The sequence below is a fragment of the Carassius gibelio genome, chromosome A12 (assembly GCF_023724105.1).
Source record: "Carassius gibelio isolate Cgi1373 ecotype wild population from Czech Republic chromosome A12, carGib1.2-hapl.c, whole genome shotgun sequence".
NCBI classification, from domain to species: Eukaryota; Metazoa; Chordata; class Actinopteri; order Cypriniformes; family Cyprinidae; genus Carassius; species Carassius gibelio.
Window position 1 is genome coordinate 14839586 of NC_068382.1, and position 17897 is coordinate 14857482.

The following is a 17897-nucleotide window of genomic DNA, read 5'->3' on the forward strand; positions in this document are numbered from 1 at the left end:
AAAACACTTTCTTTTCTCAGAATAGAAATATAAAAAAAAAAAAAAAAAAAAAAAAAAAGAGTTTTGTGATTTTTGCCTGGAGAAGCCTTTTTCAAACTAAACAGTGTCAAATACAATTTTATATCCAGTCATTTTTCTCAATTAACCTGCCACTGCCAAAATTTGTTCACCATCACACACATTACAGTGCATTATGCTCTTTAAATGAGTCAGCATAAACAGGCAAGTATTACAATGCATTATAAATTTGTTTATACTTACACTTACATTATATGATGGGCTTTAAAGTGCATTCTAACACATTACAGATACCTTTATGGTGCATTACCTACTAACTTCATCGAACATTTCCATTTACTAAACAGATTTAATATGTCTTTTGTAAATGCCAGTATGGGATGTGTTGCTATGGTGTCTGTATAGATAAAGCCTAAATATAAAGACGAGGCACCTGAGAGATACTGCGTCTTCTGAATGAAAGGCCATGAGCGGGGGTGAGATGAACCACTCAGATCTCAGATTAGGTATTATGCACAGAGGCCACTGCTGAAAGGCTCTGATCAGACTTCAGACAGACACAGAGACCTGGGCAAGACTAACATGGGAATGGCACAGACGGACAGAGGAGGGAGAGAACGAGATAACAAAAGTGGAATGGAGGGATGGTTGTTGAGGGATGGACCAGCTTGAGTTGCACACAATATATATTTGAGTGGAGCTCTTTTCCTTTAACTTGAATGAAAGGACTGAACCTTAATCGCAATGAACCAAATCAGCCATGCTGATTAAACTACTGTGAGGAAATGAAACACTACCAAAATGTTGTTTGGCACATTAAATGCCCATACAATTAAAAGGATCTACTTTAATGTGGATTCTCTATTGAAATTTTCACTGTGATTCAAATTAATTTTTTGAGGTTTTGCATTGAGGTTTAATCCTGATGTAAACACACAAAGTGTGTGCTTATGTGTGTGTGTGTGTGTGTGTTTATAGCATGAGTAGTGCAGGAGATTGGTGCTGGCTATAAAGTATCTCATTAAAGCTGTCAGGGCTACAGTTCAAATTAACTACAGCTGTGCTGTGTCTGCCTGTTGAACTGCCTAACTGAACACTTCCCCATTAAACACACACACACACACACACACACAGAGAAAGAGAGAGAGAGAGAGAGAGAGGTGCTTGACAGTTCAGTTTTTTTTTCAGATATAGCAAGACTTTTTGCATATATTGGCATTCAGGCCAACAGTAGGATTACCAGTGTGTCTGCTTTAATAAATCAGTTCAGTAAACATGCTTAGTAACTTACATTTTAGACCCAATAATAACAGTTACAACACTAAAACTTGTTTTAGTAATCAGTATGTTTAAATTTTGCACAATGAAAGTACATAATTCATAGGTCATTATATTAGCTAACATGCTAAAAGATAATGTCAACAGCAAATGAGAGGAAGTTAAAAAAAAAGTGTTTCAAGTAGCAAAAAACAAACAAAGAAAAACAAATCATATGTACTATCTTAGATTATTCTGACAGATTAATTTATACACTACACAAATTATATTCCCTTACGAAAGGAAAATATATTTACCAATATAATATATATTGTGATATATTATAATATATTATTTTCCCTTTTTATTTTTGAATATATTATATATTTGAATGCATTGAATAATATATTGTAATGATACATATATTATATAATATATTGCCAAATATACAAATGATTGCCGCTTTCAATATATTGCAATATATTGGAAAAAAATAAATATTAAATCCCATATATAAGAATATATGCCTAATATATTACATGATATTTCCCAATATACTGCAATATATTTTTGTTTCATAAGGGTACATACTTTAAATATGTATTTTTTATTCATATTTTTCTCATACAGTCACCAATAGCGAAGTAGAACAAAATATGTAACACTTTAAAGATATACCACTTTAATTAAACAACAAATCTGTCAGTTGTTAAGTTAACTGTCACTAAACTCCCTAACTGAGTCTGACAGTGCAACTTTCCTTCTGTCACTCCATAGCAATTCTTTTTGTCCTCCCCACTCCCTTTATCCTTAGCTAACACCTTGTGGGCCACAGAGCATTAAGGAAAGAGCTGAGGAGCTGTTTAATGCCTCCCCTTTGACCTTAACCTGTAGAGCAAAATGTGAGAAATGCTTCAGTTACTTCTCATCTTTACAAAAACAACAACAAAAACAACAACAACGTTGCTCATATTAGCACTATAGCAATGAAGAGAAAAAGAGAGGAAGGGGGAACGAAGTGTTTTGTTCTTTATTATTCTGTAGCTGATTGCAAACTGGACTAAGGTGTCACATGACTTGAGTGATTCGCTCTCTCCTAACCACCATGGCCCCCCTTCCCATCACCCCACCGTTGCCCTCATCAGGTCATGTCGGCTCGAGTTTGTTGCTCCTGTAGTTTTTAATACTGTCTGATAGCTGGACAAAAGCAAAGTGGAGGAACAGAGGGGGAAAGAGTGGAACGATGGATTGGATTGTGGGTAATAATAATAAAGACTAAGAGGCATGTAGCAGGGAAAAAATGAATATAACGATTAGAATATAACCCAAGATTGTTGCATTCTTTTTTCAGTTTCTTTATATCTTTCTTCTATCCTCTTTCTTGTCTTAACTGAATGTATGTAGGTCATTGAGGTTTAATTTTTTTCTTGCTACCCATTCATATAGAAGACAAATGATGCTCTTCCAAAATCCAGAAACTAGTAAGATCAGATTTCTTGACTCTGGATTCTCTCCAGTTTCTGCTAATAGCAAAATAGCACTTAGCTTTGACCTGAGGCCCTCTATGAATGACAGAAGCAAATGAAAAAAAAAAAGGGGGGGGGGGGGGTTGAGAAAGCGACCACACCAGCCTACAGCGGGACCATTAAGTTTGATGAATCTGGCCACCAGTCATTTTGAAGCGTTCTGAAGGGGGTTCATGCTTTAAATATTAAGTGTGAGGTTGGCCAAAAGTAGCTTGGAGCCCAAGGAGCTTTGTGAATTGTGATGATGGAATCTCTCTCTCTCTTTCTCTCTCTCTCTTTCACACACATGATTGAAAGAGCTCCCCCTGCTGAGCTTACAAGAGCTCTGTCTAACTGTCTCTCTTTCTTTTGATTGATTTTAATAATTGCATTACTTTTTATATTTGGCAGAATAGCCGGTAAAAGACAACTTAGCCTTTATACCTTTTTTTAAGTCAAGGTTTTACGGCAGAAGTTCTCAACCAGGGGACCAAGGCCCACTAGGGAAATGGTTTTCAAAACCTTGGGTCACAACCACTTCAATAACAGGTTGCCCGGATGATTTAATGAAAATGTATATATGTGTGTAATAAAGTTCAAGACTCAGGGAAGAAGGAAGCGGGAACCAGCAAATATCTTTAATAACAACATAACAAATTGAAAGTAAGCGACAGCACGGCAGACTCTAGTGTGTATCTGTCTCTATGTTTGCATTCTGGAGAGCTTCAAAGGATTCTAATCACAACGTTTATTGAAATCGTAAAACTTTGTAGCCAATCACAGACCTATCGGCTGATTTCTTGAATGTAATGGCCAATCAGATGTGTTTTGGTTACCGCTCAAAACGACAGTGTGTCTCATTGGTCCTGAATTCTGCCAGCTAATCATCTCATCACGATGTAAATAAAAATAAATAAATAAATACAATACACTTTGTGCAGCGTAAAGAGATTCATTGATTATAATGGAATTTTCTGAGAGCGCAATAAACTGAAATGAGTGCCAGCTCAGTGATTATTAAGGAAGACCTCTTTGCGCTTATGGGTTGCATCAATTTAAAAAGAAACAAATAGAGTCATTCTTAAAAAAGTTTAAAATCCACTACACTAGTAGGCCAAAGCAAACTTCCAATGGGGGTTCAAGGTGACTTGGAAAGTTAGAAAATTAGACAAAATTGGAGCATAAAAATAAGCCAAAACTGCTACACAATCAAGATATTTTAATTCACCTTTTCAACAACTAAATGAGATTTAATAGAATTCCCAATATCTTGAAATCACTGAATATATGACATATAGCCTAATTTTAAAAGCATGGTTTATAGACATGGAGAAGTCACATAAATTAAAATCTTATACATCCATGGATATTTGTATAATTAATATTTTTCTATTTGCCAAGCAATAAAATATTTTGTGTAGATTTAAAAAAAAAAATGTATCCTTAATACTAGTAAATCGCAAACAACTGGAGAAGTCATTGGACCTTTTAATATTGTTGAGGACGATAAAAAGAAGATCCACTGCTCTATGGTATACACCTATACAGAAACTAACTTCCAAAAATAAACCCTCCTCGAGAAATATAATCCAGTATTCACTAGAGTCAAAACGTTTCAAATGCCTCCTGGAGCTCAGAAAAGGGCCAAAACTATTTTCTGTCCCACCTCCATCAGATTTAAGTCTGAGGGGAAACTGGATGCCTGGATTAACAAGGGATTTTGACACAAAAGCTTTGTCATAATGAACCCAGAACACCTCAGCCTCAGGCATCCATATACAGTCTAACAGTCAAGAAGTCAGGACCCCCAATCGCCACTAAAAAGCCACTTCAACCAATAAAAAAAAGAGTTATTGATTTAGTACAACTAAAATCAAATTTTAAAGTGCATGTGAACGCACCTAATGTCTGTCCCCCATTGCCACAGACAAGCAAGTAGTTCCACGAGTGCGAAGTTACCCTATAATGCCTATTTGACTCCTGTTCTGTTTCAGTTGTAAAACCATCAATGCATGAAAGAAAAATGCACTTGTTGAGTAATTTCATGGGACTTTAACCCTTTAAGTGTAACACACATCGGCATTATATAAGACGCCAAGTAGTCTCCCTGAATGAATGAGTAGGGGGTGTTCTGTTCTCTCAGCCCCTGCACAACATCTTCATGAGAACAGAGGTGGAAAAGCTAAACCGCAGTCCGCAGACATTTTCATGAAATGTGGTTTGCTACTGCTACCGCAGCAGGCCAGTAACCAAACTTAACCTGTGCAATTAGTGCATGTTACACCGTCTGAGGAGCTGCTTTGAAGCTCTCGGCACCAGACATAGATAATGATGGGCTATGCTTTGAACTGGTCAGATGAGGACTATCTAAATTAAAGCTGTCATGCCTTAACATTTTGTGCCCATGACATTAGGTGGTTGGCTACTTCTATAATTTGTGTTTTTGTCAGACAGTGAGAGCAAGGGCTCACCAGTGCAAAATTAATATAAGCTTCATCGAATAGACATTAAAAAAATGCTCCAGGAGTCAGTATATTGAAGAAAGTCACCTCAGGCAAAACCTTTTTCTTTTTTTTCTTTATCACTGGTCAATTGAAGTTTTTCATGTAATTGTTCTGTATGTTTTTGACATTCTAATGATTAATCAAAAGTATATCCCTCCGCTGACATATGCTGGACTTCCAATCATTTAATATTCAGTTTTGACTGCAATCCACACATCTCAAAATGTCCCTTCCCTCTCTTACTCTCTTACTACCTCCATTAAACTTAATCAACAGCATTTCTGACACAATGTTGATTACCACAAAAGCACTGTAATCCTTCTGTTAAATTGTTAACAAGTTTTTTATATATATTTTTTAATGTATGTGCATTTATAACAGTATTATATTACCTTTGTATCAAATTAAAAAATAGTTTACAGCAGTTTTAAGCTTTTAGTGTTTATGGCTTTGCTTTGTCAGGACAGCAAAGTATAATTACATATAACTTTACACAGAAGATATTAACTTACTAATACACTAAAATTGTTAACATGCATGTTGTTTATGACATGTGACTGTACTATTGCTTTACTTTACTAATATTCCTTAAAAAAAAGAAAAGAAAAGAAAAAAGCTTATTTCAGTCAAAGCTAAACTGCCATCTCTTTCAACTTTTTCTCCCATAATGCTGTTCACACTATCCTTCCCTCCAGGAGGATCTTCTGTTTTCATTGATCAGGTCGGGGTGAGCTGAGCCAGTGTCTTATCAATAATTACTGTATAGGATGTGAACATAGGAAAGTGTTGTCATATAAACCCCTACGACCACAGACACACACACACACACACACACACACACACACGCACACACACACAAAGACTAATAAAACTGTGGCTGCTGAGGAGACGCAGACATTGACTCATGGATAAAACTCCCTATACCTCCATCGACTTGGGAACCTGTATGTGTGTATAATTGATCTGAGCAGGAGGTCTAGAGAGGAAACAGCACCGAAATCTATCCCCATAAACCTGACTCTGTTTAGAGGATCAGAAATCTCAATATCACTGTTTCTTGATTCACAGCGAGTGACTGTCTCCGTCTGTTTGGCTTCCTAAAATGTTTGATTTTAGCATCTCGTTCATTTATTTGAAGATGCTAACGCTAAAAGTGATGACACCCACTCAAGTGCTGGAAAAAAAATCATTTTCTTAATCATTATTTTTGTCTTTTTTTCCAGTATTAATTATTTAAAATACATGATTTCCACGAATTTAGTGAATTCTTTTTGCCACACATGGAAAACAGTCTCTCTTTTTTTTTTCATAAACCTCACTAGAATAAGTTTCATTTATGTTTGATTTTTAAAATTGCCAAAAACAAAAAGTGTTTAAATGCTCTTTATTCTCTATAGGAAAACTCTTGTGTTTTATATTTTAAAAACTGTATATTTTATATAATGCATTCAGTTTTTAATAAGGATGTTTATTTTACTGCAAAGCAAGGCAAAAAGACTGATTAAAGTATTTTTTTAATATGTGAAATCTGCTCAGTGTTCTATTGATTTTTTCTCAGAATAAAATTATCAATCACACACGATATGAAATCTTTTTTCTACATATGTCATAAAAGGTACATATATTTTATATTGTAAATACAGTGCCATGTGCACCTGTCATTATTCAGTGAGGATGATGAATAGAGCAGCATATGGCATTGACTGATGTTAGCGCGTCGATACGGTGCGCTCGCTTGCTGATATGTAACCAGTCAGATAAAGTCATGTGTGGAGATACCTTATCTCTCACTGTGGACCAAATCAATAGACTGTCTCTCCCTCTTCGCCTCTTTGTCCCTCTTTTTCCTATGTTCCCCTCCCCACAACACATTTTCTCTCTCTGCTTGTTTTTTATTTCTGCTTTATTGAACGTGCCTTGCTAAGAAATGCAGAATCATTATATTTGCCAAATTTTACAACCACATACAGTATACCTCGAAATTTGTGAGGGTATCATTTTACTTATTTACAGCTGACAAACTTTTTCAAAGCTCTATAGTTCCATTGTCAACTGACTCTTGTCAACTGGCCATTTCATGTTCTTTGAGTAAAGTGAGATGACTTGCTGAAATTATGAGGAAATGTAATATTATAATTACCCCTCAGCATTATAATAGATCTCTCTCTGTAAAAAAAAAAAAAAAAAAAAAAAAGACTTGAAGCAGCTGGCCTCTGTGTTTCACATTTGTGGGATCCATATCACAAACTTTATTGTGCCGACCCTTTACAGTAATGAATCATGTGATGAGTGACACTTCATTACTGCATAAAAACCCTAGTGATCATTTCTTTTGTCCGGCATGAAAACAGAGCACTTTCCCTTCAGTTGAACTCTCTGTCACTGGAAGTAATTTTTACATTGGATTTGTTTCATCACCCTAACAGAGGCTTTTGCGTTTCACTATTTTCAGCATACTCAGCATTCATTATCTTCACCTGCTGAGGTTTAGTCATTTGAAACTTGCAGCAGATGCCACAATCTTCCAGATTATGTTTTGTGTGTGCGTTTTTATCTGTATTTTATAGCTCTGTGTATCTCTTCTCCCCTGCCTGTAATCGATTGATAACTCTTGTAAATTCCTGCCGTGTGATTGCAGGAAGACAAACAAGGGTGTGTGTCTTCAAGCTAAACAATAAAACATTCTTCTGCTGCTCTTTCCTCGATCACATCGAATCTTTAAAGACTTTTTAGACAAAGGGATCATATAACAATTTGTAGAATTAGAAATTTGTAATCAAACTTAATTTTTTATGCATTCATTTAAGAGAAAGTACTAGTTAAACACTGCAAGAAAAAAAATCTGTATATTATTTGCCTTTTATTGTAGTCATTTGTGAAATTTACCAATGAAATAGTCAAAAACAAGATAAATATTTTCCACACCAAACATACATTATAATACAGATTATATTATATTATAAAATTTATTTTTTCAACACCACACATACAGAAAAAAACAAACAAAAAAAACCCTATGAAATCAGAATCACTGAGTTGAGAAAAAAAGGATCACCACCTTGTGTTAGTATTTTGTTGAACCATTTTTTTTTTCTTTAATTATAGTCTTTAGTGTTGGTATATGCCTCTAACTTTGCATTAGTTAGTTAGTTAGTTAGTTTGTAATGTTGTTTGAGCATAAACAATATCTGCAAATTTGCAGCGCTAAGTTCAATGCAAACAGAGATATCATCTTTTAAAATTCTGGCAGTTTAATGGCTACAAAAACACCTGGTAGGAACTACAACAAGCTTCTTCCCGAATCCATTACGTCACCGGGAACATGCAACAAATGGGGCGTGGCCATGTTCTGCTGCTTTAGCGAAGAGGAAAAGAAAACTAGGGGTGCATTAATATTCTCTGTCTCAATTGGGCTCAAACTGATAGTCAATATAGATGATATCATTGAGTACATTCTGAGCTTGAGAGGTGTGGGATGTTCAGATGCGCTCGAGGTGGTTTAGCGAATCACAACACACTGAGCCAGCTGACCAATCTCAGGCCATCGCATATTTCTGAGGGAGGGGCTTCATAATAACAGGAAATAAATAGAGGCATTTTTCAGAGGAGGGACAAATCGGTGTGAAACAAAAGTAAATGTGAAAAAAATTCTACATTTAAAAAAAAATTAAGCATGACTAATTTTGAAATGGATTAAATGAATTACATTGGGCCGCAGTTGTAATTCCTGTGTGACTCTCGCCTCATTGCATAATTTCTAAAAGGGCTTTGGACTGCGTATTTAAGTCTAGCTGGCCTGATTCATTCTGTAATGGCTGGAAAGCAGAAGTGAGAGAAGATGAGCTATTGACAGTCTTTTGTTAAGTGCTGGCTCCAGGCATATTAGATTAAGACAGACAGACTTTGATAGAGCAGTCAGTAAAATATGATTAACCAGTGATCAGTGCTGGCCCATGAAACTGTGCTAAAGATAAAGAGACCCATTGACGAGATGTCTTCAGATCTAAGAGATTAGCCAAATGCTAATGTTAAAGATAATTTAATAAGGAGAAAGAGTTTCCCCTCATGCTCTGCACCATTTTAGCTTTGATCCAAATGCCAATACAGGTGCCATTGCTTAATTCAGGGGCAGATTCGCAAGCAGATAACATTTGTGAATGACTACATACCCATCATGACCGAAATTCTGTTTTTTTATTCATAAAATATCAGACATGCATATGAATATATCCACAGTTTACTCCAATCCTTTAAAAATCAGTTTGACCTACATGTAACATGGGTAAATATTACACGTCTGTATGAGTCAAAAGTAAACAGATTCAATCTGAGATAAATCTACTTCAAACTATGACTCAAATCTTCAGCTAAGAAGGATACACGCTTTGTTTGTTCAAAAAGTTGTTTTAAAGTCAACTCAAATCTTCTGTTCGATGTGTAGATATCCAATGTTGGTGTAATAGTAATAGAAAGAAAGTTGGCATGTCTTGATTTCTTTCAGTGCTGAATGAGTTGGAGAAGAAACTGATGGCAAGTAGCACACAGTTATTCATGCACTCAACACACAAACACTTCCACTAAGCCACACTGACTCCTCTCCAGAAAAATCCTGGCTCCTTTTCAATAATCAAAGTCTATAAATGAATTCTTATTGTTGGGGAGTAGTCTTTCTTTCTCATTCGCTAATGTGTTTCATACACTCGCTCAGCTGTTGTCCACATGAAGTTTTCCAACAATCTACTGTACTTTCCCATTGATCATATTTCTTTTTTATTATTTAAAGACTTTTGACAGCCGTGCAAAGGGTGGCCTCAAAAAATAGCCTTTTACTAAAAGATAAGCAAAGAATGTGTAAGTGTGCGTGCATGTGTGTGCATATGAGAAAAAAGAGCACTTAGTTTTAAGTGCTTTTCCATACTCATGGATGGACATTTTGTGTGGTTTAAGGAAAAGCTTCCATTTCGACTAATGAACCCGGTTCATGTAAATATTTGGACATCAATCCATACGATATCCAGGCATGTATAGTGCCCCCAAAAGCCCAGAGTATCACACATGCACCCAGTCCCGCCGCCTCTAACAGCAGCAAACATACACAATGCATACTACATCCCTCATACTTACAATACGATATACAAGAAGTTATCTATTTAAAAATAATGTCTTTCAAAATGTTTTTCAAACATTTCACATCAACAAACTGCATATGTAGCATAGACATTAAGTAATGAGCACTCAAGCATTATATAATGTAATGACTTTTTCCTCAAATGGTGCTTAACCTTTGTCAATCCCATGAGGCTAAATTAAATACAATATGGGCTGTTTTATATTATTACGTGTATATATATATTATATATATATATATATATATATTATTCTTTTTGTAAGCCAAAATTGAGTATATTTTACAAGAAAAAAATATGCTATTTCACCTTTTAATATCAACTTGAATTGTGAAATTAGCCATTTCTGAGTGAAAATCATTTCTACATCTTTTTTATAATTATTATTTATTATTATTTTGTATTGATATGTTCATTAACTCGGTAGGTACTGCCTAGTTTGGGACTTCATTTTGGTTTGTAGTTTGAGGAAACAAGAAACGTTTTTGGTAGTTAAAATGAGTTAATTATTGAAAACAAAACTACAACTTGAATACAATTGGTGTAACGCTAAATATCATTTAGCTGGATATCACACATTTGTCCCTCTAATTATCTTTATTTCAAAAAGACCGGGCACGTGTACTTTAAAAGAAAGTGGCTAAAATATTGATCAGTATTAATAAAAGTAAACATAAAGTGTTATTCAATCTACATATGAAATGAATTAGTTGTATCTAGGCTTTCTTGGGCATTGACATGTGAGAGCATGAGTGTACATGTGTGAGATTCAGTGTGTTATCGGGAGATCGAATAGCAGAGAGTGGTTTAGTGAGTGTGTGACAAAAAAAAAAAAAGAGGTCTCTGTTGGTCTGAGGTTCCTGTCGCCTAAGTCTAGTGTCTCCAAACGCTCTGGGGGAAACAAGAATCTCCTGCAACTGCTGCTTCTAATCTAGTCAGTAACCACACAATATACACACACATACTTACGTACTGCACGTCAGGGCTGGTCTGGTCGCCCAGTAGCCAGAGAGCTTCCTCATGCCTCATCTACTTTATCAGCCCTCTCTTGAAAGCTGCTCCTGCTCTAGAGATGCTGGATCCAGATGGAGGGGGACTTTAGATGGGTGTCAAGCATCATTGTGCGAAGCTCAATATACACACACACGCACGCAAGACTGAACGTCATGATACAAATAAAATAATTAAAATAATTGCTCTACTGTTCAAAATGTTTTGGGTCAGTTGTTTATTATTAATTATTTTATTTATTTATTTTTTGTGAAAGAAATTACTACTTTTATATTCAGCCGGGATACAATAAACTGATGCTCTTTTCAAATTGCTATCCATCAAAACATCCTGAAAAAATTTAGTCGTTTCCACAAAAACATTAAGCAGCACAGCTGTTTGCAAATATTTTAAACTTTTTAAATATTTAATAATATTTATGTTTTCAATAAAACACACACACATATATATATACTTTAGACATTGTTAATAGATAAAATGAGTGATTTGAGGGTGATTTCTTTACGTTTGAATGAGAGACACAGCCAAAAAGTTCTAATTTTAACCCAGTACTGTTGTGAGTATTGTGAATTTCATCTCTTGACATAAATGCAGTGTGCTGTAAATCAGAACTGGTTGCTGTGTATTTGATGGTTTGCAGTGTGTGTGCGTGCATGTTTCTGTGAAGCAAAAAGATAAGACAGAATGGAGCCTCAGATTAGATACACGTGGTAGTAAAACGGGGGGAATACTCAGACATGCAGGAGATTCTGCTATCATGATGGACAAAAACGAGAGCGTCTCTGGAATGTGTGTGTCCAATGTGTACTCCAAAAAAAAAAGAATTAGGGCATCTTTTAGAAATTTTTGGTCACTTTGGAAAGTACTTGAAAGTTTTGAAATAATTACCATGTTTACATGCACTTGGCTTGTTCCAGGTTGTTTGGAAAAAGAGACTGTATGTTTCACTGCCTGTTCTCATATATAACTCCTGTCAAATGAAAGATATTTAGTGACATTATTGCACTATACCAAAAACTTGTGTGCACCCTACATAAACATCACACAGTAGGTAGGTGTAATATCCACACAAAGGCTGTTCCAAAAGGTATTGAACTTTATTAAGTATCAAATGTTTCATAGACAACATGAAAAAAGTATTTGCTGCATTAGTCTTCTGTTGATCTGACTCACATGTTGCTTCAGAGAACTTTCTCTGAAGATCTTATGCTTTCAATCTTAACCGATGACAAATATTGCTGCTGAAAAGGTTTTTTGTAGAGGTAGTTTATTGTTCTTGTCTTAGCTTGATTTAATAAAACAGGGATTTGTTGGCTGGCTTTTACTGTATTTAGTGCAGGAACAATTTGAATTGAACTTTAATTGCACTTTTTGGAGTTTGAATGTAAAAGGAATTACATGAAATAGATCATGTGAAAAAAAAAAACAGAAGTCTGGGCATCATCCATTGTGTGTGGGTGTGTGTGTGTGTTTGTGTATTGAGTCTGTGGGTGCACTATTTAATGAGTCACACACTTTTATAACAGAACATTACTTCCATTAAATATAATTTTCTTTCCTCAAGCACTCTTTATGAGATCATTGCAAATATGAAAATTGGCTCATAAAAACCAAAACATTTTATGTTCTTTATTCTCTCTGTAAGTTTTATTACTAACAAGACAATGACAGCATTTGATCAGAACAGCAAAGGAAAGATGAAGCTCATGTTTGTTGTCTATATCTGTTCTGTGTATTCGGATGTTTACACACACACGCACACATCCATGCACCTATTCATATTTATTTCTGTAATTTTCTATTAACTTTTCTTCAACTTCCCTCTCTAACATATGTGAAAAAATTATGTATATGGAGTATATTAAATATAGTTGTTTTTTTTTGGGGGGGGGGGGGGGGTATTTAACACATAGGTGTGTTAATGTGCCTCTATACCCTTCATAAACATCTCTTCCAAACATTGGGGTCGGTAAGGCTTTCTAATGTTTTTGTCCAATATTTCTTTACAATTTTCTATTTTTATATTGTTAAAAAATGTAATTTATTCCTGTGATTGCAAAGCTGAATTTTCAGAACACCATTTATTCTGACTGACAATTTTGAGTATAGAGAATAAATTGTCCTGGAATGATTTTGACTGTCATCAGGTTGAGATACACAGGTCCAGACACAATCTCCAGATTTTTCGACACGGTTTGGATTTAAATATGGTAATATTTATAATATAAATAGAATGACAAGTACTAGACACATAGTAACTTTAGGCATACTTCATAAACCAAAATAATTATTTTAAGAACATGTCGTGGCTGGGTGATGAGTTCTACAACAGGCGTTCCAATTCTGCGGAAATCTGTGGAGTTTCCCTGGAATTCTGTAGGCTCAAAGATAGTGTGTATGGGTCAACCAATGAGTCATTTTAGCCTTTGATTAACATTTGCCATTTTTCTGCTTTAGGTAAAAGGAGTAGGGACATAATACAGGGACATGAACAATTATACAGGAGATAAAACTGAAATAATATGACCGAAGTTTAGGACGTTTATGACAGAATATTTATTCATCCTTATATCATTCTAAACCTGTATGACTTGCTTCCTTCTGTAGGCGAGACAATATTTTTGAAAAATGTCCCAGGAAATTTTTTACATTAGAAAAAAATATATATATATATACAATGAATAGTCAATGAAAGTCAAGTGGTCCATTGACTTTCATTATACAGACAAAAACAGTTAGAAAACAGTTGGAACGAGATGAGGGTGAGTAAAACTGTCTCTTAAAAAGTCTCTTTTTTAAATCAGTTTTTCATTTCACTTGATCTTGATTTCCTTTTCTGTTTACGTCTGCTCAGTTGGATTTCTCAGCGGTTCCATCTCTCCCCATGGCTGTTGCTGTCTGTCTTTAGTGTGCTGATTACTGCTGACACTGATGTCCTCATTAGATTAAGAGACAGGGGGACATGATCTCATTGCTACTGCAATAATTACAGCTCTCTCCCACAGTCCAATAACCCCTGAACCCCTGAGGAATTTTCACACACACTCACGCAGAAGAACAGTCGTTAGCCGTTGTGGCGAGGCGTGTTGGCACCAGAATTAGGGTGGAGACAGAGGGCATTTCCAGGCTGACTTAGCATGCTGCCTAAATAGAGAGCAGTCATGCCATCTCCTCCTTTTTTTTCCTCTGCGTCTTCCTCTCTGAATGATGTGCAGGCAGAGGAAGTTTGTGGTGGTAAATAGCCGTGTTCCTCTCAGACACACAGACGTCAGCGTGGCTTGGACGCTCACTCTGGAATGCTGGGAATTATAGCCTGTGTGGTGCTCTCTTGCTCTCAGAGCGCAGCAGTTCCTTGCAATGTGTGTGTGATTTGACTGCTAGGCATATGGTTTTGTGTTTAAGTTTCCGTTCGTAGCCAGTCTCCCGCTTTTATGAATGAAGTTTATTCTGGGAAATAGGAAAGGCCAGGCTTTCATGTAGATTTTCATTGACTTAATTGGCGCTGTTCATTTATAACACACACAGATATACACATGCCACATAAGCACATAGGCGCAAAAGTATTTGCAGTTAATTTATTCTGTAATATTTTTTAAGCATTGTATAAAACGTGACAGTTTGTGTCTCTCTGTTTATATACACTGCCATACAAAAGTTTGGGGTGTGTTTTAAATAATTTTTTTAAAAAACTTTTTTAATTATTGTTTATTGTTGTACTATTCTATTACTATTTGAAGGAAATCAGTAACTTTATTCAGTATATTAGAATTGTTTCTGAAGGATCATGTGACACTGAAGTAATGGCTTGTGAAAATTAAACTTTGCCATCACAAGAATGAATTCTTTTTTAAAATACTGTATATTAAAATAGAAACAGTTATTTTAAATTGTCATACATTTTGACAATATTACTTTTTATTGTGTTCTTTTTTATCAAATTAATGAGCATAAGGGATTAAGCACTGGTGAGCATAAGACTTTCATAAAAATAAAAAATCTTACTGAACCCAACTTATAAACACTTGTGTGTGTGTGTGTGTGTGTGTGTGTGTATCCACTCTGCTACAAAAAAATCACTTATGTAAGAAAGACCTTGCTTAAATGCACACTATATATTACTAAATCAAAGCATGAGTTGTGTTATCTTGAAATTACAAATACAATTGTTTGTTTTAATAAAATCTTACCTGTATTTTGTTTGTGTCCCTGACAGACTTTCCCCCCTCGTTTTAAACAGAAACTTCAATAAATCTTATATTTTCTGAATTATTTCTACATAGTACATGTTGTTCACACATTCATGCATCATGGATTATTAATTCTGCCTGAAACTATACACTTGTATGTTTCATTTTTAGTCCTATTGGTCCTGTTTGTTTTTACCTCCATTAGTCCATCAGTTGACTGCTTATTTATGCCTCAATGTTTCTCAGCTATAGCGCCAAGGCTTTCGGGCCAAAACCCCCGCTTCCATGATGCAGAGTAAAACAACTTCCTAATTAAATGTCACCCTGGAGGTTTCTCCAGGACCAGTGTCTTCTTTATTGTTAGTGAAGGTTTGACAAGATTAATCACACATGCATTTTCACATAAAAATCCAGATTATCCTTCCTCTCTCTTGCCAATTAGACCACATAAAGACCACACTAAATTTCGAGTCCAATCTCATGTTTCAGTGTCAGAAATCCATAGCCTGCACAAAGCCATGTGTTTTTAATCATAGCATCAACCCATTAAATTCATACAAATTATTTGATTATATATTGAATATATATTGATTTATTTTAAGACCGTCTTCACCACATTTGTTTCCAAAGGCAAAAGACTTGCTTAGGAAAATTGTTAAACACAAAATACATATTTGTGAGATCAGGTCATAGAGACTGGGTTCTGAGATATTTGGAAATAACAGAAAATCAAGAGAAGCAGGGCGAAAAATAAGTATGAAAGACTGGAGGGAAAGGAGAAAAAAAGAGTATAGGTAAAACAGAAAAATAAGAACAAGGAATGCTTTTATCGTGAGGGATGAGCTTGATTCAGCAGAACTGTTCTATCTATAGACAAACGAGCCCCGGAATCCACTGAGGAAATGTCATAACTGTGCCTGGATCACTGTGCCAAACACTGCATCTGGCAGGTGTGGTATCATAATGTTTTCTGATGTTCACTGAACAGCCTTACCTAGCATGGAGCCAAAATACATGTGCGATATCACCATCAGTGTCTCTGCACACACAATGTGCTCACACATGTACGCATATACAACATGTCTTATTTAATTATATTATAAAAGCCTTACAGGATGATACAAATCTTTGAGATTGGTGATGAGAGACAGGTCTGGGTCACTCTGGCATGTTCCCAATATGTAGGAAGTGTGTTGGTTTGAGTTAAAAAATAAATATAAAAAACTGAGTAGTGACACATAGTCCTCTTGTCCTCATATGACTGAAATTTGTTTCCTTAGTCTGTTACTGGTAATCAAACAAAATGACTTGACTCCTTATCTGGGGTCCAAGAAAAGCAGTAAGGGCAATTTAAGTTTGGGTTTAGAGGGTTTAACCTGAAATGTCCTAATAACCTAAGAAAACAGTATGCATAGCTAAAATGTTGTTATGTGCACTCAGATTAATTTCCAATTGGCTTGATTCAAGCGTAATTAAACAATGCATTTATTCATGCAAGTGTTTTGTGCTGTTTTTGGCAACTGCAACTTTGAGACTGTAAACCCAAAAGAGCTCCAGGTTTTAATGTGAATTGAGGAAAGTTAATGGTAATGATGTTTTAAATTTAATTTGGAAAATTAGCTAAGCTAATGCATATGGTTGTACATTAGCATCACTGCATGACTGCACTGCATAAATACAAAGCAATTTTAGTTGATAAGCCAAAAAAAGACACATTTCCTTGCCTTCTCATTAAAAAATGTCATTAAAATACACAAACATATTTTAATATAATTACAGACTGAATAAGTAATGCAGATTGTATGAATCTTGACCTAAAATGTACCAGTCCAAAAGGCTAAAGCTCAACTAGAGGCAACACTGAAAGCATTGACCTCGGTTTGTTGGTCTTAGTTTAGATACAGATCTTTGCGGTCTTGGTCCTGACAAGGATCCGTCTCGGTCCCAGATTCCAGAGGGTTAGTGAGTTTTAGCCAGTGTGGCCAGACTACTGATTTTAGCCTGAAGATGAGATGTGAGGATAGCTTACATGTCTGTAAATTAACCAGTTTTTTTCTGTCCCAACTCTCTCACTTTGTCATCACACAGGGTCTTGAGAAGTGTACTGATAGGCCTGCATCAGTAATTGGGTTTAGGCTGGTATTTCACTACCATTAGCATGCTTTCTGTTTAGCATGAAATTAATTCCTGTTTTAAAAGAGATGCAGATGGAGGCTTGTCCATTATACTTGACCATTTTAATTTGGGCTCCACGCTGAGAGAATATGACTTGCAGACACCAGCCTTCAA